Here is a 20,755-nt window from a genome sequence, read left to right on the forward strand (position 1 = left end):
TTGAGGTGAATTACAACTCCTTCCCACAAACAACTCTCTAACACACACATATATATGTTATATGTAAAAATACATAAATATAAAACATATATATGGAATGATATAAATACATAAGTATATATGAAGTATATATAAAATATTTATAAACATATTAAATAAATAAATAAATAAATAAATAAATAAGGCATGTGCCGGGCACATAATAGGTACTCAATAATTAATATATATGCTTAATAAATTATATCATAATCTTTCATTTTATTTCCACAGCTACCCTAAGAGACAGGTGGTAATTAACCCCACCCGGAGATTTAGGCTCATGGAGTTTAAGTGACTTGGCCAAAGGTCCTGTGGCTCGTAGGAAAGATGCAAAATCAGTTCTGAGCATTTTCAGTGGCTAATGCAAAAATGGAGACATGGTTGATTGCCTGGTGTATCAGCCAGGGCGCCAAGAGAGGTGCCGCTAGAAGTCTCTTGAACCTTGGCTTGGTGTCACTGGCAGTGCGGAATCCTTCCCGTGAGTTTGTGGTGTGAGCGGTGGCCTCTCTGTCTCTGTTGTTCCTTCCTCATTCTCTCTTTCCTTGATTCCTGAGGGCACATTAAAGAAAAACAAATAACCAAACTTATGGGCCACCTTGTGTTTTCTGTTTTAAAGAAAATAGCTCTCAGGGGAGCGTGGGTGGCTCAATTGGTTGGGCCTCTCTGCGTGGGGCTCTGGGCTGACAGTTCAGAGCCTGGAGCCTGCTTCAGATTCTGTGTCTCCTTCTCTCTCTGCCCCTCCCCCGTTCATGCTCTGTCTGTCTGTCTCTCTCTCTCTCTCTCTAAGATAAAAAAACATTAAAAAATAGCCCTATTATAGTCCATGAGAGGATAAACAGTGAATTCTCAGGACTTAGATCACCTGCTTAAAAGGAAGATGCTAATAAGTGAAAAAATACTGATTTTAGCAATGGAATGATCACTCTTGGCATTTTTGAGAAGCAGCACTCATCGATGATGGCCTTTTACTATTCATCCTGAAATTCCATCGTGGGCCAATGAAATTCAAGTGCATGGGCAACGTGGGCCTGCCGGTGGGTTGCTCATCATGGCTCTACATACCTCGGGTGGAATTCACTTAGTGACTGGGCGCTGAGTCCCGGGAGCACCCACCCAAGCCAGCTGTTTGGAAAGTGAGAAATATGCCTCTCTACCGACCATCGGCGGCCTCATTCCCTTTTCCAACTAAATGAGCAGATTCTGACTTTTCAGTGCACCTGACCTCCCAGCGCATGACCACCAGTGCTCTGGAGACCACTGTGGACAGATGCCAGGGGCCTGGGCTCTAGCCTGGTGGCTGCTCTGCTCCTCCAACCTGTGCTTGGCGTCTGAGCCCCAGCCCTGGACTCCAGTCTCTGTCTCCTCTGGCCCTTCTCCTCCTGCTGGCAGCCTGTTCCTCCCTTCTGGCTCCCTGATTGGCGCCTGGCCTGGAGCACTGCCTTGATCTTACCGTCACTTGTGGCTTCTGATAAGACATGTTCTTCCGCCAGATACAGGCCCAGCCAGGGTGTCACTGGAGCAGGGATTTGGGACCTGGGCTGCAGAGTCCAGGAGTGTCAGATTCTAATGCCAATCTACCCCTGGTTAGCTCTGTGACCTTAGGAAGCCACACCACCTTTCTGAGCCTCAGTTTCCTTATCTATAAAACGCAGGTGATGAGCTCTGCCCCTGGGAGTGTCAAGAAGGTTAAACAAGGGAGAGTTAGCACAAGGCTGGCTTAGGAAGCACAACACTTGATGAGTGGTTGGTCTGTTTGACGATGGGAGGTTTCGATTGCATCTGCATATGGGTTGCTAGGAGTAATACAGGAAAACCAGGTCTCTCCAGCACCATACATTCTCAGTGCTTGTTTTCAAAGGTCCTGCCTTATAATAATCATTCTGAGGCATTACAACACTTCCGATTTGCAGACGAGGAAACTGAAGCATAGAAGGAGAAATGAGGACATTTCCCCCCCCCCCCCCCCCATCCTAGCCAGCCAGTGGGGAAGCCTGGATTCGAATCCAGGTCTCCTGACTCCCGATTCCGGAAAGCAGCACAGGCGGCGGCTTTGATCTCCGAAGCTGCTGTCCAACAATGTGCCCGGGGAAGGGAAGCGGGAGGAGAGGCTCTGCTCCCTGGCGGCCCCTCCTCCCCGAGTGCAGGCTGGCTGCCGGCAGGAGGAATTCAAGCTGCCGGCTTGTGCTCATGCTTGAGGAATGTCTTGAGAAGTCGTGCCTAAGCCCTCTGTATCTGACTCATCATCTCCCCGTCTCCAGGAGTGTCAGAGAAGAGCTCCCTTAATCCCTCCTGTCCTCGGTCCCAGGCTTTCATTTGTCAAACTAAAAATATTCCCTCCGGGAACCTCCTCTTGCCAGGGGCTGAAGGAGGTATATGGGGAATGGCGTTTTAATGTCACTTCCTGACAGCGCCTCCTTATTGTTCCTCAGCCAGGGAAACAGAGACGGGGCAGCAGGAGCCAGGGGCCTCCGTCATTCTTGGGCCAGGGCCAGCGCCTTCACCTTTCTCCTGTAGGCTGGCTTCTTTTTTGCCTCGCTCAGGGCTCCAGACAACAGCGTTATCAGCCTGACCCTCAGCCCAGTGCCTCCGGGCTGCACGGTGATTCCACCGGGTGAGGACTCTGGAGCAACAAGTTCATTTCCTCCACAGCCCAAGGGGAGGGTGGGCTGGCAGGGTCGGTACTTGTCTGCAAGGCTTAGTCTACCTGTAGATGAAGAGCTTGAAGGTAAAGGGGGGAAAAAATGGCCCTGGTGCCCTAGGTAAAAAGGGCACAACTGAACTCCCCAAGTGAGACAGTGACAATGGTGGGAAGTCATCAAGATTTGTCTCCTTTCTCTCTTTCCTTTCTGCATTCTGTCCCTCCCGACAGCCCCTTGGTCCTCAGGGCTGCTCCTGAGTCCAGGACCTTGATTTGGCTCTAAACCTTGGCTCATCATCATGGAGGCACTGCCACCTGGGCCCCACCAGGGTGCCAACAGAGCATAGTGAACCCTAAGAAGCATGGACTTGGGTCCGAGCTTGGGTTTAAGCTCTGGCTCCGCCCACCATCTAACTCTGTGAGCTTGAGTCAGGTACCTTATCTCTGAGCCTCAGTTTCCTCATCTGTACCAGGGGATAATCATGTCCATTGTACTGGACTACTGTGAAGGTTAATAAGATAGTGTACGTAATCTGACCTTGTAAGTAGAGAAAGCGTTCTCTCTCTCTCTCTCTCTCTCTCTCTCCTCTCTCTCCCTCCCTCATTATCATGTGAGAAAACAATGAGAAGGCAGCCTCTGCAAACCAGGAAGAGAGTCCTCACCAGAAATAACCCTGTGGACACCTTGGTCTTGGACTTCCCATACTGCCCAACTAGGAGGAAATACTATGGTGTCCAAGAACAGTGAAGCAGTCTGAGCTGACGAAAAAGCTGTGAGGGGGGACCATGGGAGGGGCCACGGAGGCAGATCCCATGGTCCACGTGAGCCCTTGATCAGGTGTACTGAGCTAAAGAGCAGTGATGGGGTTCCTGCTGGCAGAGAGAGAAGGCACGCCCATGCAGACCTTGCAGTTAGGAACCAACTGGAACACTGCCATTAGAAGAAACAACTCCACTTCCTACCATGAATGGTGGTTAACCCAGGCTCTGGAGTCAGACAAGTTGACTTTGAACCTGAACTCTGCTGCGTGCCAGCTCTGTGACTGTAGAAAAGTTAACTGACCTCTCTAGTCTCATTCCCTTGCCTGTCAAATGAGTCATTGCTGCCACCTCCCAGCTGCGTAAGCGCCACCATGTATCCATGGTGCACAGTCCAGCGCTTCACATGTAGTAGGCACTTGATGCCTGTTGGCTGCTGCTAGTAATCATGTCATATATAATTACTAACAATTTTGCTCCTAGGATTTGCGTCACCTGCTTGAGCCAAAAAGAAGGCCCTGCTTCTATTGTTACTTGAATCGAAACTGACTGTAGCCCCTGCGTCTCCATTGGAGGGATGGCCTTCTCTCTTTCCTGTGTCTACCTTCCCACAATAAGCTGTGATTCCCGAAACGCTTACTTGCATCAGCCCCAGCCGCACTGGGGATCTCTGGGGTGCAGGTGCACCTCCCGGAGGTGGCGAAGGCCCGGGCCTCCCTACATCCACCTGTGCCAAATGAGGGGCTGGAGAAACTTGTCTTCCCTTGTCAGGGTCAGCTCTCACTCTCGCTGTGGTCACGACCCTGCTGTCCCATTGGAGAACTCCTTCTTGGTCGGCCCTCCATGTCTTTTCTGTTTAGATGACCGCATCGTACCATCTCAGTGCTTCAGAGGTTTGCATAACTTTGAGTCCAAAAAGCCCCACCAATCTCCATCTGGATCTGCTTGTCCCCTGCGTAGATCTGCCCATCCCTTCACCAGAAGACTTGAGTCGCACAAAGGATATTGGGCAGGTGGCCTGGGACAAGCCTCCAAAACTCCCACCTCTGTGACAATGAAGTGCCTGCTTGCTTTACATATCTTTATGCCAGTGGGACTGTGCAAGCCGTCCTTTTTACAACAAAGTGATCTGCTCCAAAAACAATGATAATTTCACATTTAATTGCATCTGAGGTGTTGCAGATTGTAAAAGAAAGATTAGTCAGTGTATCATCGAGAAAGAAAAAATGCTTCCAATCACTTATGACACACCATCCTCTGAAAGACACATCGTGATTTCATGCAGATGTAACAGAGATGTTAAAAATGTGGAATCACATGCATTTCAGAATCAGTCACAGTATTAAAATATTAGCTAATATTTCTTGAGGAATTTACCATGTGCTTGGTGCTTATTCTAGGAGTTTTAAATGAATTGATTTAAATACTCAAAATGGCCCTATGAAGTAGAGGCTATCTTAATAATCCCACTTTACAGATGAGAAAAGTGAGGCATACGCTGGTTATGTAGCTTAATGGCACACAGTTAGGGAGTAGCCAGATTCAAGCTTAGGCAGAGGAATGTCCCTCTTACCAGACGTAAAGGGACAGCAACTTTAACATAGGAACTTTGTTTCTCTGTCTCTCTCTTCCTCTCTCTCTCTCTCTCTCTCTCACACACACACACACACACACACACACACACACACAGACACCGGATTTGAAAGTCTTTACTGGTTCCTTTAGTGCCATGAGAATACCAACTTACGTTGAAGATCAAGAAATTGGGGTTGGGATGATCCAGAAAGCCCTCTTCAGAAGGGAGTTTTGGTGTTCGAGCCCCTGGGGAGGAGAGGTAGTCATCCACCATGCACACAGGCTGCCCAGGAGATCTGACTTGAAAAATTTTTTTAATGTTTATTTTTGAGAGCAAGAGAGACAGAGCATGAGTGGGGGAGGGGCAGAGAGGGGGAGAAACACAGAATCCGAAGCAGGCTCCAGGCCCTGAGCTGAGCACAGAGCCCGACGTGGGGCTCGAACTCACAGACCGTGAGATCATGACCTGAGCTGAAGTCTGATGCTCAACCAACTGAGCCACCCAGATGCCCCGGAGATCTTATTTAAAAAAGAGCTCTTCTTCCTGGCTCTTTCCAGTGGCCGTTCCTGAGACTGGGATCCACCTCCCCTCCACAGCCTGGCTTTCTCACGATGATATTTGTAACATGGCCTCTCAGACCATTTTGGAATGGCCTGAGCTGCTAGCAACAGGAAACCCAATTAAAAAAAAAAAACGCAACTTCACGGGGCGCCTGGATGATTCAGTCGGTTAGGCGTCTGACTTGGGCTCAGGTCATGACCCCATGGTTGGTGGGCTGGGGCCGGCATCGGCCTCCACGCTGGCGGTGTGGAGACTGCTTGGGATTCTCTCTCTTTCCCCTCTCTCTCTGCCCCCTCCCACACTGCTTTCTCTCTTTCTCTCAAAATAAGCTAACTAACTAAATAAACAAGTAAATAAATAAAACCAACAAAACCAAAAAACAACAGAAAACCCCAACTTCACCAAATAGGGTTTTTTGGTATTTTTCAGTCTCGCCCAGTGAGCGTCCAGAGGTCAGCGGCCCAGCCGGGGGGGGGGGGGGGGTGGCTCATGATGGCAACTGCTGGCCTCTTCTCTCAGTCCTGCCATCTTAGCTTCTGGACGCGTTGCCTTATGGTTTTCAAAGTGTCTACACCGCCTCCAGGCACATTTATTCACGTGCTGGTAAGAAGGGGGAGGGGGCTCTGTGTTTTTTCTTTGGGAAAGCAAGTCCTCCCCAGGAGAGTTCTTGCAGCTACTAAGCCAGAATTGGGTCACATGTCTGTACCCTCAGGCCCTTCTGTGGCCCAGGGGAATGAGCTGACCACGGCTGGTTTCCACCTGTAATGATGTATCCCCTGGGACTGGGGAAGGTCTTCCCCTCCCCAAGATCAAGGGAACCCTGACAACTTCCTGAACAAGAACAAAAGTGGGAAGTAAGCGTGGCTGTTGGGTGAGCTGCTGGCAGTGTCTGTCCCTGTCTCCTTACCCCTTACTCTTCTTCCCTAACAGTCTCTGCCTCACCCCACCCCCTTCTCCACTTGCTTAGGCCAGGGGAAGAGAGGGTGGGGGGAAGAAGCTGCAGTCCTATCGCCCCGGAGCCCTGGAATGCGAGGACTGGTGAAGGGAGGGGCCCCCTCTCTGGGCTCCCGGGCGCATCCCGTAGCTTACCACGTGCCTGTCGCATTGTAGGCGCTCAGTAAATGCCGGAGTGAATGGATGAATGAATCCTGGCCACGAGCCCATGTGCCTTGGCCACTCTCTCAGGAATCAACATGGGAAGATCGGGCCTCCTGCCGCCGCTGGCCCCTGCAGGCGGGGCGTGCGTGAGCGCGCGAGTGTGTGCGTGCATGCACACTTACAGCTCCTCCCTGCCTCAGATTGAATTACTTAGAAACAGGCCTGCGCCAACCTGGCAGAGGCTGCGTTTAACACGACGGTTCCCACAGTTTCCCAAATTCTTTGGATTCGGCAAAATCCAAAAATAAAACAAAGCCCCCCCCCCCCCCCCCCCCATCTCCTGCTCAGTATGTCTCTGGAGCCCCGTGCTCTGCTCCAGCAATGGGTTCCGGGCGTTTGGGATGGATCTCCAGAGCCCGCTAATCTGCCTTTCCTCCCAGCACGTGCTCCAGCCCCGGGACACGGCCTTCCTCCTGGCCTCTCCCTGGAGCTCAGTGTGCAGGCCTGGGTGTCAGAACTCCCCGGGGGCTCAGGCCTCTGTTCTGCATGGGCGCGCTCCCATTCTGTGTTCTGGGAGTCTCCCTCCAGGACATCTGTTGCTGTAACTCTTTTGACAAAGGAGTTGAGAGCATTTTCCCTCTTCAAGCATCCAGTTGACCCCAAGATGGATGCTACTAAAACCGTCCCCAGCCTCTGGACTCTTAGGAAGCAGTGTGTGGTTGGCTAACTTCATGTAACTTGATTCTTAGACACCAGGATGTACAAGCTATTATCACTATTTTCTCACACGTGTCTAGGATTTCATGCAAATAAATTAGTGAGTTCCTGTCTGTCAAATTAGGGGGTTAGAGTAGACTCTTTCTGAGGCTTCTTCTAATGTTGACTAGGTAGAATAGCAAATGTATTGTTTTTAGTATAACTGATGGAACTGAGGCCCAGAGAGGTTAAGGAAAGGGCTCGAGATCACACAGCAAGTGAGTAGCAGAACTAAAGCCTGAACTGAATCACCACTGGGTGAGTTTCCCATGACACGATCCTGCCTTTCATGTCAGTTTCAACATGAATGCCCAGTGGATCTAGGCACAGAACTGTCTCTCTCCAGGAAGCTTCCACCCCTCTCCCAGCCCCTAAAATGTTAGCCAGGCAGGGTATGGTCTCCAGCCAATGTTGCGGTGACAGATGTCATGTGGATGATCCCTGATGACAAACAGCATCTGGAACTTGGGGCCTGGCATAGGCAATGGCTTGGAACTCCCTCCTCATCCCCCCACCTTCCCAGCCCATGCCTCCTCTGTGTTAATTAAAGCGATGCCTTTCTCAATGCCTGGGGCTCTCAAATGTGTGAGCAAACACCAAGGAGAGTGAGGACTCTACTGCTAAGGAAGGAAAGGGCCAAAGGCTGGGAATTGAGAGAACAGGGTTCAAGGCCTGGTATGGCCACTTGCTAGAAGGGCGGCGGGGCGGGGGCCGGGGGGTGGCGGTGGTTCTCATGTCTCTTAATCTTTCTTAAGAACAATCTGGGGGGGGGGTGTTATTGGACTAAATGGCTTTCAGGATCCCTTCTCTCCCTAATTTGCTACAGTATGTATTTGTGATGGCATTTGATGTAGAAATGGCACAGATGCTCCTGGAATCGGGAGCAGAACATTTTATATGCTGCTTGTTTCATGTAGTTTGGAAACTTGGAAACACAGAGAGAGTCCATGAGGTGCAGTCTGGGTGTAAGAACTGCAGCAGCGGCGTTAGAGTGGCCGCTAGGAGAACTAGCAGTTAGAGCACTTGCAACGCGTCCAGCAACGTGCAACAGGCTCGCCAGGAACAGCGCGCTTAACTGCTGCGGATGTTGCCGCCACTTTCCCCACTGATAGCCAATGTGTCTCTTCAGGCTGTTCACCATGTAATTGCCAAGAACTTTTCAAAGTGTGGTCTGAGACCAATTGCCTCAGAGTCTACTGGAGCTCTTATTAAAACAGGTTTGATTTCTCCTTCCTTCCTCCCTCCCTCTTTCCTTCCTTCTTCCCTCCCTCCCTCCCTTCCTCTTTCTTTCTTTCTTTCTTTCTTTCTTTCTTTCTTTCTTTCTTTCTTTCTTTCTTCTTCCTTTCAAAAGAGAGAAAACGAGCAAGCATGAGCAGGGGAAGGGCAGAAGGAGAGGGAGAGAGATCCCTAAGCAGGCTTCACGTCCAGCGACGAACCTGAAGCGGGGCTACATCTCGTGATCATGGGCTCATGACCTGAGCTGCAATCAAGAGTCAGACACTCGACCAGTTGAGCCACCCAGGTGCCCCAAAACCGCAGATTTCTAAACCTCTCTCCTCCTGACCTCCTGAAGCTGATTCTCTGGGGAGTGTAACGTGGTAACGTGTAATATCAAATTCTCCAGTGAATCGTGTGCCCATTAAAGTTGGAGAAGCACTCAACTAGGGAATGGATAGGTCTTTCATCAAATGGACTTTTTTCCATGAACATAGGAGATTCAAGATGTGGTGAAAGGGTCCAGCAGGGAGCTAAATATTATTATTATTATGACCTTCCTGAGATACCTAAGAAATAGAAATACTTTTGTGGTAGTTTTCTGGATATGGGCTTTATTTGTACTTTAACATGAGGTAAAGCCTAGTGTTTCAGTTTGCCATTGCTAGGTTACACTGCACCCCCAAATATCGGTGGTTTGAAATAATGAAGATTTATTTCTATCACATACTATGTGTCCAGTGTGGATCCGTAGGGTGAGAGGTAAGGGACTGTCCTTATTACTTATTATCTCACAGTTTCCTTGGGTGAGGAATTCAGGAGTGACGTGGCTGGGTGATTCTGGCTCCGGGAGAATCTGAAGGATTGTCTGAGGGATGGACTGGGGCTGGGGTATCACTTCCGAAATGGCCCATTCACGCGGGTGTTGGCAGGAGGCCATCTATCGTGGGGGCATCTGGACAGGTTTCCTGAGTGTCTGTGACATCTGATCTGGCTTTTCTCAAAGTGAAGGATCTAAAGGGGAATGAGCAAGCAGGTGCCTTCCATGACCTAGTATTCAAAATTGTCTGCCATCCCTTCTACTGCTTTCTTCTGTTCATTAAAGTTGTGTCACTGGGGCGCCTGGGTGGCGCAGTCGGTTAAGCGTCCGACTTCAGCCAGGTCACGATCTTGCGGTCCGTGAGTTCGAGCCCCGCGTCAGGCTCTGGGCTGATGGCTCGGAGCCTGGAGCCTGTTTCCGATTCTGTGTCTCCCTCTCTCTCTGCCCCTCCCCCGTTCATGCTCTGTCTCTCTCTGTCCCCAAAATAAATAAAAAACGTTGAAAAAAAATTTTTTTAAAGTTGTGTCACTAAGTGTAAGTCCAGCTTACACTCAATGGGAGGGTCATGAGTTCCCACCTCTCGAGGGGGAAGAGTATAAAAGAACCTGTGGACATTTGAAAAATGGCGCAGTTCACCCTCTGGCCGCAAACTATTTATATTCTTCCCACATGCAAAATATACTCACTCCTTCCCGAGGCCCCTGAGGTATATCATTTAGAGCATCAGTTTGAATTCCAGAATTGTGTCATCTAAACTTGGAGCTGATGAGGATCCTTGGGTGTAATTCCTTAAATTCAGCTCCCTAAGTGTAATTCCTCTCAAATATAAAGACCCGTGAATACACACACTCAGCATATAATGATGGGACAAGCAACGGATAGCCACTCTAGACACTTCTGTCCCAAACTGGGGGGCAGTGGGAGGCACAAAGGACTCACCGGTCCATGGAAAGTCTGCAGTACCGCTGGACAAATGTTGGAAGTTCTTTGACTAAGACTCGGTCTTCCTTCTGACTGGGAATACTTCTCCGTGGCTCTTCGCCCTTCCCTCTGGGGTCTTGGCTCTTCCTCTGAGTCATCCTTCCTTTTCCATGAAAGGTAGTCTTGTTTGCAGCTGTGTAGTTTTCTCAGCCTGTTTCCTGCCAGAAGCTGGGGTGGGGTGGGGGTGGGTGCGGGGAGAGGTTCACAGGTCATTTTCACTTTGCAGTGTTTCTGTCCCTTTCAGTCCAAGCTGGCTGTATTTTTACAAATATAATTTTAAAAAACACTCCTGTGAACTCCTGTGAACAATATTGAACATTTTTGAAACTCCTGTGAACAATATTGGGTTCACTCCCTTAGACAAAGGCCGTACCCAGAAATTTCTTTGAGATAAGCCCGTGTGTTTCTGCCGAAACGGCCAAGGCAACGTCCTTAAGTTTATTGGAAGCTCTTTTGTTTAATTCAGAGTATCTGCGAGGCACACGCTTATGCTTCTTAGGGGGATTTCTGCTGGACGGAACAGCCCTCTGGCTACCACCTTAGAGCGTTCTGAGGTCTTTACAGCGGGCTTTATTGCCACCCCCTCGGCTTCTTCTTCATGTTTTCCTTGCAGTTCCCTGGAGTTGATCGTTGTAGGGAAGACATTTCTTTTTGAAAATTTTTATTTATTTTTGAAAAAGAGAGAGACAGAGCATGAGCAGGGGAGGGGCAGAGAGAGAAAGAGGAGACACAGGATCCGAAGCAGGCTCCAGGCTCCGAGCTGTCAGCACAGAGCCCGACGCGGGGCTCTGACTCACGAACCTCGAGATCATGAGGTGAGCCGAAGGCGGACCCTTAACCGACTGAATCACCCAGGCACCCCTAGACGTTTCTTAATTTTAGCATTGTTTGCCATCTGAGGGGCTGAGGCATTTCTGGACTATCAAGCCTTGCCTCTTTCAATGCTTAGTGGCTTTTCCTTGAGCCTATTTGGCTGCTCCCACATTTTATTATAAGCAACAAGAAGAAACCAGGGGGCACCTTAACACATGGCTTAGAAATCTCCTCAGCTAGGTCCAGTCCATTAGGTACATTTTCTTTTCACATAACCGCAGGCGACAGGGTTGCTAAACTTTCTATGTCTGTATCACGAGCATCCCCCTGCTCCTCCACCTTCCAGTACGACTTTCTTCACGCTCGTGTGTGCCCTTGCCTGCAGCCTCCTCACAGGTCATCAGGCATCTGCAAACAGTTTTGTCAAAGTTCTTCAAGCTTTCACTAAAACTCACCTCAGAATCCTCCCAACCTTCTGCTTACTGCTTGATTCTAAAGCCTCTCCTGCATTTTTATTATGGCAACGTCTCATTTCTGGTACTAAAATCTGTATTAGTTATCTTTGGCTGCATAAAGAATTACCCCAAAACCTCACCGTTTAAGACAACATTTTAATCTCACCAGTTACTAAGGGCCAGGGATCTGGAAATGGCTTGGCTTGATGGGGCTGGCCCAGGGCCCCTTGAGCGATGTCTGGGGGTCTCCCCGGGCTAGAGGAACCACTTCCAAGATGGCTCATTCACATAGAGGTTGGTTGGAGGCATCAGTTCCTCACCACATGGACTTCTCTACAGATTTTCTAAAATGTCCTCATAACACGGCAGCTGGCTTCCCCTGGATTCGGGGATTCAGAGAGAGAGAGCAGAGAGGAAACGGCAGTGCCTTAGAAGGGGCATGCCATACTTCTGCCATATTCTATTAGTCGCACAGACCAACTCTGATACCGTGTGGGAAGGGACTACTCGAAAGTGTGAATACCAGGAAGTGAGGATCGTTGGGAGCCATCTTGAAGCTGGCTACCATATTACCTCCGTTGAGTCATCTCTCTGGGCATGCAAAATACTGCTATGTTTTGCACTATGAGAAGGGGAGGGACATCAATTTTTGTTAGGCTTTGTGACAGAAGCCCAATTTTGTACACAATTTCCAGCAATATTAGTTTTTTTTAAAATTTTTACTCAAATAATCTGTCATTTCCTGAGATCTACGCATGAGACTATGAGGGAGGCTGGCCTGGGGACACATCCAAGAGGCAGATGCTATGCTAGTCAGAACTACCCTTCCTCTGAACATGAGGATTTGTTTAGGCTCTGCTCCTCTGCCCAACTCTCTGTTCTCTTAGGGTGAGTTATTTCTTAGGAGTCCCCCTCAGCTTCTCATGTAAATAAGTAAACTCTTGGTGGGACTCCAGAACATCTTGGAGATGTTTCTGAGTCCCTAGCTAACACATATAGCCTAGGCTTAGACTGGACTTTACTAAAAAAGTCAAGAATCAGGATAGTGTTAAGGTGACCTAGGAATGAAAGAGAAGCAGAAACTGCCCTGGAAACGTTCTACACAGATCCGTGATGGGTCTCTGAAAGGGACTCTGGTACCTGTGGGTACAGAAGCCATGGTGTCCAGCATTAGCCAATCAGAATAAACTCAGAGGGCATCTGGGTGTTTCAGTTGGTTAAGTGTCCAACTCTTGGTTTCGGCTCTCAGTTCATGAGTTTGAGCCCTGCCTGGGGCTCTGCTTTGATAAGCAGTTTGTGATTGAAAGTAGGACCCCCTATAGCATGAGTCAAGGAGAAAAAAAAAAAAAAGAATGAGCTAAAACTTCTGTAGTAAAGAACAAAAATTGGTGGCAAGTGGGAGAGAGTCGGGAAGAGAGTGGAAGGTAAAGAGAAGACGAGGTAAAGCATCATGGCGGGTTGAAGGAGGGAATGCTCCATGTTCATTTGGAGTTGTGTTTCTGCGGCACTCATAAATGCCTTGTGTGAGTGCTGTCTTGTAGAAACCAAAGATAAAAACTTGGCTTTACACTTGGGTCAATGTGACATGGCAAGGGAAAAATGCAGACAAGAAGGCAAGATGATCTATAAACTAAACGCACAAGATATGAGCAAAAGCTCAGAGCCAGCCTTTCAGGCAGAGGTAAGAGTAAGCAGGGGTGCAGACAGGGGAACAGAGATGCTTAGGAGCCTAGGTCCAACGCACAGAGTAGAGAAGCAAAGCAAACTTGACACATAATGGGAAGAGGCGGATAAGATTTCAGAGTGGACACTGCCTGGTGGGATGGCCCTTGTCTGGCTGTGAAAGTGTGCTCCTGGCTTAAAAGAAATAGAAATTCTAATAAAGGCAGGGAGGAGTGGCTGAGTATATGCAAGGAGTGGGAGAACGGATTAACTTGAGTGTGGACAGAGTAGAAAAGTTGGGGGACGAAAAAGTAAAAATGATGATGATTTCCATTAGCATTTGTTGTGTGTGTGTGTGTGTGTTTTTTCTATTGGTAGGCACCATCAAAGCATTTTGCATGCAATATCTGCTTTAAGTTTCACTATGATCTTACAAGGAAAAGCTGTTATTTTTCCTTATTAGAGATGGAAAAACCAATGATCAGAGAAGTCAAGGAAATTGCCCAAGGCTACCCAGATAGAAAATGGAGGGAGAATCTAGACCTGAGAAGTCTGCAGAGTCCGTACTCTTGTGGACGTGTGACCACTTGGATTAACAGAAGATACAGGTGGTTTTTGTTTGTTTTAAGTAGCCTTCACAGTCAATGTGGAGCTTGAACTCATGACCCTGAGATCAAGAGTCACACGCTCTGCCAGCTGAGCCAACCAGGTGCTCCGATACAGGTGGTATTTTTTTTTTTTTTTTTAATTCTGATTTTCAGGGCACTTGGGTGGCTCAGTCGGTTCAGCGTCCAACTCTTGATTTCGGCTCAGGTCATAATCTCACAGTTCGTGGGATTCAGCCCCACATCAGGCTCTGCACTGACAGCATGGAGCCTATTTGGGATTCTCTCTTTCTCTGTCTTTCTCTGCCCTTCCCTTGCATGCACATGCATGTACACTTTCCTCTCTCTAAATAAATAGACTTAAAAAAAAAAAAACCAAAATTCTGATTCTGTAGCGCAGACTCAAGGCAAAGAGATCATGAGGGCTGCCTACTTACCGTCATTGGCTGGGGATGGGGTCTTATTATCCTAAATGTTCAGTGTCTGGCAAAAGCCTTTTCACTTTGCAGAGCAAATAACATCATCTCTGGAAAGACTAAGGAGATAAGGAAGAAAACTGTCCCTTTGTATTTTGTGCACAGGGGGATGAACTTGCTGGTCTTAAGAACATTATGGAAACCTTGGGAGAGAGAGATTGTGTAATCTTGGAGGCTGTGATAGTGAGCGAGGAGGGCATTGGCCACAGTTAAACATGTACCCCGGACATTAGGAGGGTAAAGATATTAGAGTGCTTACACTGGCAATTGATGGAAGAGAATAAATTGACCCTTATGCCTGGGAAGCTACTGGCTCTAGTCAGGATCTCAAACAAGGCAATTAGGACTACTTTTTCATCCTTGCCTCATCCTTAAGTTCCTTTTTTTTTTTGGCTTCTGTGGCCAGGAGGGAGGCAGCTGTCTATAAATTCAGATTTATATGTTTCTAGTTTAGCTACCCAGATGGAAAAGGGCCTTTTATCTTCCTCAATTTCTCTTTTTTAAGCCAGGGAAGATCGCTTATTGGCCTTGCTGGGCCTCATGCCTGAGTCTGGACTAATAATCACTATCGCGAGGAGGATCACATACTATGACCCCAGCCTGGGTCACTTTTTCACCCAGCAATGGAGGTAGGGCTGCGTATGGTGTGCAAGGAGCAGTTCCACAAAGGAAATAGGGTCCCTGGGATAACAATAGTGATGTCCCTCACAATGCATTTTAATTTTTTTAAAATGTTTCTTTTTGAGAAAGAGAGAGACAGACAGACAGAACATGAGTGGGGAGGGACAGAGAGAGAGATGGAGACACAGAATCTGAAGCAGGCTCCAGGCTCTGAGTTTTCAGCACAGAGCCCGATGCAGGGCTCAAACTCACAAACCACGAGATCATGACCCAAGCTGAAGTCGGACGCTCAACTGACTGAGCTGCCCAGGCGCCCCCATCACAACACATTTTAAATGCCCATAGGAAAGTCTAGACCAGTAGCCAGTGACACCATTAAGAAAGGAAGACTGTTCCGAGAAAAGCTATTATAACGCTACAGTCAGAACTGATGATGTGGCACCTGGGTGGCTCAGTTGATTAAGTGTCTGACTTTGGCTCAGGTCATGATCTCCCAGTTCTTGAGTTCAAGCCCTGTGTTGGGCTCTGTGCTGACTGCTCAGAGCCTGGAGCCTGCTTCAGAATCTGTGTCTCCCTCTCTCTCTGCCCCTCCTCCACTCATGCTCTGTCTCTGTCTCTCAAAAATAAATAAACATTGAAAAAAATTAAAAAGAAAAAAGAATCCGATGTGGGGCTCGAACTCACAAACCACGAGATCATGACCTGAGCTGAAGTCAGATGCTCAACCGACTGAGCCACCCAGGCACCCCCATCACATGCTAATGGGGAGAAAAGGCAGGGTGGTACGGGGAACTGACCAAAGTCATACTGGAGCCATGCAGGTGGCTTTATGGTGGGCTCTGACTTTAAAAAGGCATATGGCTAGGAGGACCCTGAGGACAAGCGCCAAGGAGTAGAATGTGTCTGTAGGAAGAGTGACAGTGAGACTAAAGCTCAGAATAAGCTCAGATTTAAGGAGGGAACTCTGTTTGTAAAAGAAAAACTGTGCTAGTGTAGACCCATTGTTTGGGCAAAAGGACATCTGTTATATAAAAAGAAAAAGTATAATGGAAGTTAAAAGTATAATTTTTCTGTCAAGGATGTCAAACCAGAAGGGACAGAACAATGTATAGAGATTTGAAGCCCATGGAGAGACAGTAGTAATCGGTTCAAGTGTCACTTCCTCCCTCTTTGTTGGCAGATGGATGATTTTTTAAAAAGGTTTATTTATTTATTTATTTAGAGAGGCAAAAAGGGGGAGAGAGAGAGAGAAAGGGGCAGAGAGAGAGAGAAAGAGAGAGAGAATCCTAAGCAGACTATGTGCCACCAGAGGCACCAAAGGGTCTTGAACCCAAGACCTGTGAGATCATGACCTGAGCTGAAACCAAGAGTAGGACGCTTAATCGACTGAGCCACCCAGGCACCCGAGACTTAATTCTGACCAATAAGATGTGAGGACTGCTCTGTAAGGGTTTCTGAAAATGTGACCTTGCTTCTAAGAAGAGATAAATGGAATTAACAGTCCTTCTTTCACTGCTGGCCATTGTTGTGTTTGCATGGGATTGTTGGAGATGCGAAAGCCACCTTGTGACCAGGAAGGAATTAAATGGACACCCTGAGGATGGTTAGAGGTTAGAAGGTTAGAGAGGTATCCTTGAAGATGTAATCGAACTACTGAAGCGACCAATCCTGAGGGCCCTCTACCTAGCACTTCTCATTTTATGAGATAATTGAATTGTCCTTATGGATTAAGCCAGTGAAACCTGGGTTTTCTGTTCTTGCAGCCCAAGGCGTCCTGACCGGCTCAGAGCTCAAGAAAGATGAGGAGATTAGATAGGAAGGGGGCAAGGAGCTGATTCAAATGGGTCTAAGTATCTGACCCAGTGACTCACATCCCGAGGTGTGGAAAGAACTTTCCGGTGGGATGGGGAGGGGGGTACTGTCAGTAAGTTTTAAGGAATTGTGGAGAATAGAAGGTGGTGCCAGGATCAGGAACTGGGCAGAGGTTGTCTTGATTTTTATAAAGGAGGAAAAAAAGATTGTTTCTGGAAACTCTAGACAAGTGAGTTTGAGGTAGATCCTTGACAACAGGGAAGCGGGGTGGATTGAGAAGCAGATGGTGGGTGAGCATTTAGGAAGGAATGCGGTGGTCAGTTGGGAGCAAAATGACTTCACTGAGAACAAGTTATTCCAAACTAACCTCATTTCCTCTTCTGATAAGGTTACTATGTTTGTGAATCAGGTGTATGCCATAAACATTGCAGGTCTTGATTTCAGCTTAGGGTTAGCAGTTCCTCTCATGGTTTCCTTGTGGCTAAGATGGTGAAATGTGGGTTGGATGGGAGTCGTGGTTTGATGTATTTGCAGCTGGCTCAACAGCTGAATCCAAAGAGTGTTGAGTATTGGATGGATGTCACGGCCCATGTGCTAAATTCAGTCGGGGTGGTAGGGAGAGAAGTCACATGTTGGCCTGAGCTTGTCCTGGAGATAAGTCTGCCACTCTGGGTGCAAGAGCCCTGGGAAGGGCATGGGAAGGGCAGGAGAAGGGCTGGCAAAGCCTGGGCCTGTTGCCCAGGGATCCTGGGTGAACTTGAGGGGATCGGGTGGATAGCGGATGGGGCAGAAATGAAAAGAAGCATCATCAGGGAGGCCTAGAGAAGGGACATGCATACAAAGAAGCAGGTTTCAGGAGGGAGGCATGAGAAGGTGGAAGCAGGCGAGGAGGCAGAGGGACAGCAAGGCGGTCCCAAGGGTGGGCGGGCGTGTGTAGAGCCCTGCTCCGTGCTTCATGTCCTCACTCCTGGAGGGGCCCTGTGCAGCTCATGACAATGGATGTCAACCTCCGGAGAGGTGCCTTGTTAGGTGCCAAGGGCTCTGTCCTTGATCCTGTCTGATTTATCACTAGATGAAAACTCAGGAGGCATACAGATCAAAGGTGTAGACATCACAAATCCGGAAGGGAGTGTTAATACCAGAGGTGACAGAATGAGGACCCAGAGTGATCCTGACAGGTTGGAATGCTGGGTCAAAATCAATAAGACACAACCAAACAGGCCTAAATGTAAAGTCTGGCATTTACGTGCAAAAAACAAATGGCAAAAACATAGAGCGGTGGAGATTGGCTTGGCAGGAAGTCATGGGAAAAATATCTGAGGCTTTTAAATGACCACCAGCTCAGAATAAGCCAGCAGTGTGATGTGATTGCTAACAATCCAGCACAACGTGAGGTACAAGAATGAATAGAACTCTTGGGAAGGAGTGGTCTCATCACATTCTTGGCCAGGAGACGCCTGGGGTATCATGTTCACTCTTGGGTATGAGATTTTGAGAAGGGCATTGACAAATTAGAGTGTAGATGTCACTGAGGAAGAATTTGGTCCATTCTCTGAGGTGGGACTAAAACTGAAGAGTGGAAGATATGGGGAAGCCAGTTTACATTCAGATAAAGAGACCTTTCCTGATGATTATAATCAAGAGAAATAATGACCATTGTATAACACAAGTTTCAAAAACATGAGCTCATTTGTGAAGTGAGCTATTGTTTCCATGCCACAGATAAGTTAATTGTTTGAAATGATCAAGAAACTGTATACTGACCTATCTCCAGTGCCTAGAACATTCCCTGGTAAATATTTGTTGAATGAGTAAGATAATAGAGAGGTTGAGTGCCTTTCCTGAAGATGCACAGATGGATTCCTGATTCTATGACACGCTTTGGAGCAACTCTCCGACGCCCCGGGCTGCCCGGGGAAGTCAAGGTGTTCTGGTCACCAGAGACCGTGTGAACACTGGCTGGCATGCATCAGAAGGCTTTCTGGCATCGGGTGACAGGGGTGGGGGAAGGGCAGAGGACCTCAAAAGCGCTTCCAATTCAGACGTTTCATGCAGAATATTCCTAATTCAAAGAACTCCAACTTGCTGCTTGAGAACACATGTAGGGCGTGGAATCTGTCTTCACACACACCCAACCAGCCCACGATCGATGGTATCTTCCCCTGGAACCCTTTGAGTGCTCTCCCTATAGATCCCTATCTTGGGTGCGGCTGTGTATATCCAGTGCTTCTATATCCAGACACCCAGGGTAAAATTTACACATACAAAAGCTCAGGGAATATGGAATTTCTGCTCACAGAACTGCCCGAGGTATGCTTTCGATTTCTGTCCTTGTTGCCAGCCTCCATAAAAAGTGTGGGTCTTCTCTGCTGCTTCCAGTAAGGGAGGCGAGTCCTTTCCTGCAGAATGGGAATTTGCAGAAATTGAGGCCCCGTGATCATCCTAGGGGAATCCAAACATGGGCTCTTTCTATATCGACCGCCAGAATGGACCCAGGAAGGTGTTTATCTTCTTCATTTCAGTATAAATGTGAAATGCCCCGAAGGTCCTCACCCCCTTTTACCGTGACGGGGGCTAGGATTGGGTTGAGGGTGATGAAAAATGGACACTACCAGGTGACGCTTGTGTTCAGTTCTCTCTCCTCTAAGAGAAGCGCAGACGAGGAGGCCTCTGGAGAATCGAGGGTCCTGGGTGGGCAACCACCTTTGGCTGTGCTGTCTGCCTTCTAGCCTCCTGTGCTGCTAACTGGTGTTCCCCGTCTCCACTAGGTGGAGAAAAAGAGCGGTTAGGAAATGTACAAAGCCCCAAATCAAAAACACAGTCCAACGAGTAAAATCCAATTCTAAATGGAACTCGAAAACTTGAGAAGTAATTTAAGGGAACCACATTAAATACTAGAATGTTTAATGGGGCCCATGTGTCCTGAGCAGAGAAAGAGAGTCCGAGAAATGGAACAGAGGAAATCAGGGAGACAATATGTCTGTGCGACTTGTTCTAATTAGGGGCACAGCGCTGCTCAGGATCATTCATTATAATTTGGTTAAATCTTCAGCACGGCCAAGGCACCTCTGCCGAGTGGTGTAAAACAAAGAGCTCCGTCGTAAAAGGGGTGAGCCTCTCTCCGCTGGAGGTTAACGCCAGCCACTCGGGAGGGCCCGGGCTGTACATCACCCTCCTGCCAGCTCTTCTTTATGACTCCAGCGCTGGGTTCCAGCTAGCAGATGTCTGCAAATTTCGGAGAGGAGAGGGAGGGGAGCAGGGGGAGGGAGGGGGGCCCCCGGCGTTCATTGTCTCCAACTTGTCTGTCGCTTAATTCAGTATCTCTGTCTGCCGCTGGAGCGGGATGGGAAGAGTTCAAAGGAGGAAATCAAAACAATCCATAGATCAGAGCTTGGGAGTGATATGTGTGGCACCCAGAATTCACCGGCACTCCTCCGGCTCCGCTTTGAAATGAGGATGCCGGGGGTGATTTAGTCGGCTGCGCTGGGGTTCACGCCAGCAGCACGTGGACCGCTTCCTGGGGGGTTCTTTCTAAAAAAGGAGAAGGTGGCCAGAGGCTTGAAGGGGTGCGGGCGGGGTGGGTGGGGTCGGGTTCAGGTTTGTCCCGGGCCAGAGGAGTTCTTTTTAGTTTTATGTGGGGGTGATAAGACGGACCTGCGAGGAGACCCCCACCCCCAGGCACACATGCTTTCGGTTTGGGACACTGCAGTTCAGTCCATTTGGCATGGGTGCCCCACCTAGGCCTCCTGCCAAGCCCTCAAACTTGGGAAGGTGCCATTTCTTTGCTTTATGCTCTTTCCTCGTACCCCATCGCCTAGCCTACCAGCTGCCTTGCTGTGGCATGGGCAGGGCCTCTGTGAGCCAATAG

General features: G+C 48.5%; 1 long non-coding RNA gene across 2 annotated transcripts; it reads right to left on the reverse strand.

Annotated features, from left to right (window-relative positions):
* Positions 1 to 216: 216 nt before the first annotated feature.
* LOC111557855 lies at positions 217 to 6,832 on the reverse strand. Of its 2 annotated transcripts, none has more exons than XR_002738243.2 (3): positions 6,663 to 6,832; positions 5,184 to 5,257; positions 217 to 588 (listed from the first exon to the last, which is right to left on the reverse strand). It is a non-coding gene; the product is annotated as an uncharacterized LOC111557855 (long non-coding RNA). The 2 variants fall into 2 exon arrangements; XR_002738242.2 differs by having other exon boundaries at positions 5,184 to 5,311.
* Positions 6,833 to 20,755: the final 13,923 nt, after the last annotated feature.

Source organism: Felis catus, chromosome E1 (genome assembly GCF_018350175.1).
Source record: "Felis catus isolate Fca126 chromosome E1, F.catus_Fca126_mat1.0, whole genome shotgun sequence".
Lineage (NCBI taxonomy): Eukaryota > Metazoa > Chordata > Mammalia > Carnivora > Felidae > Felis > Felis catus.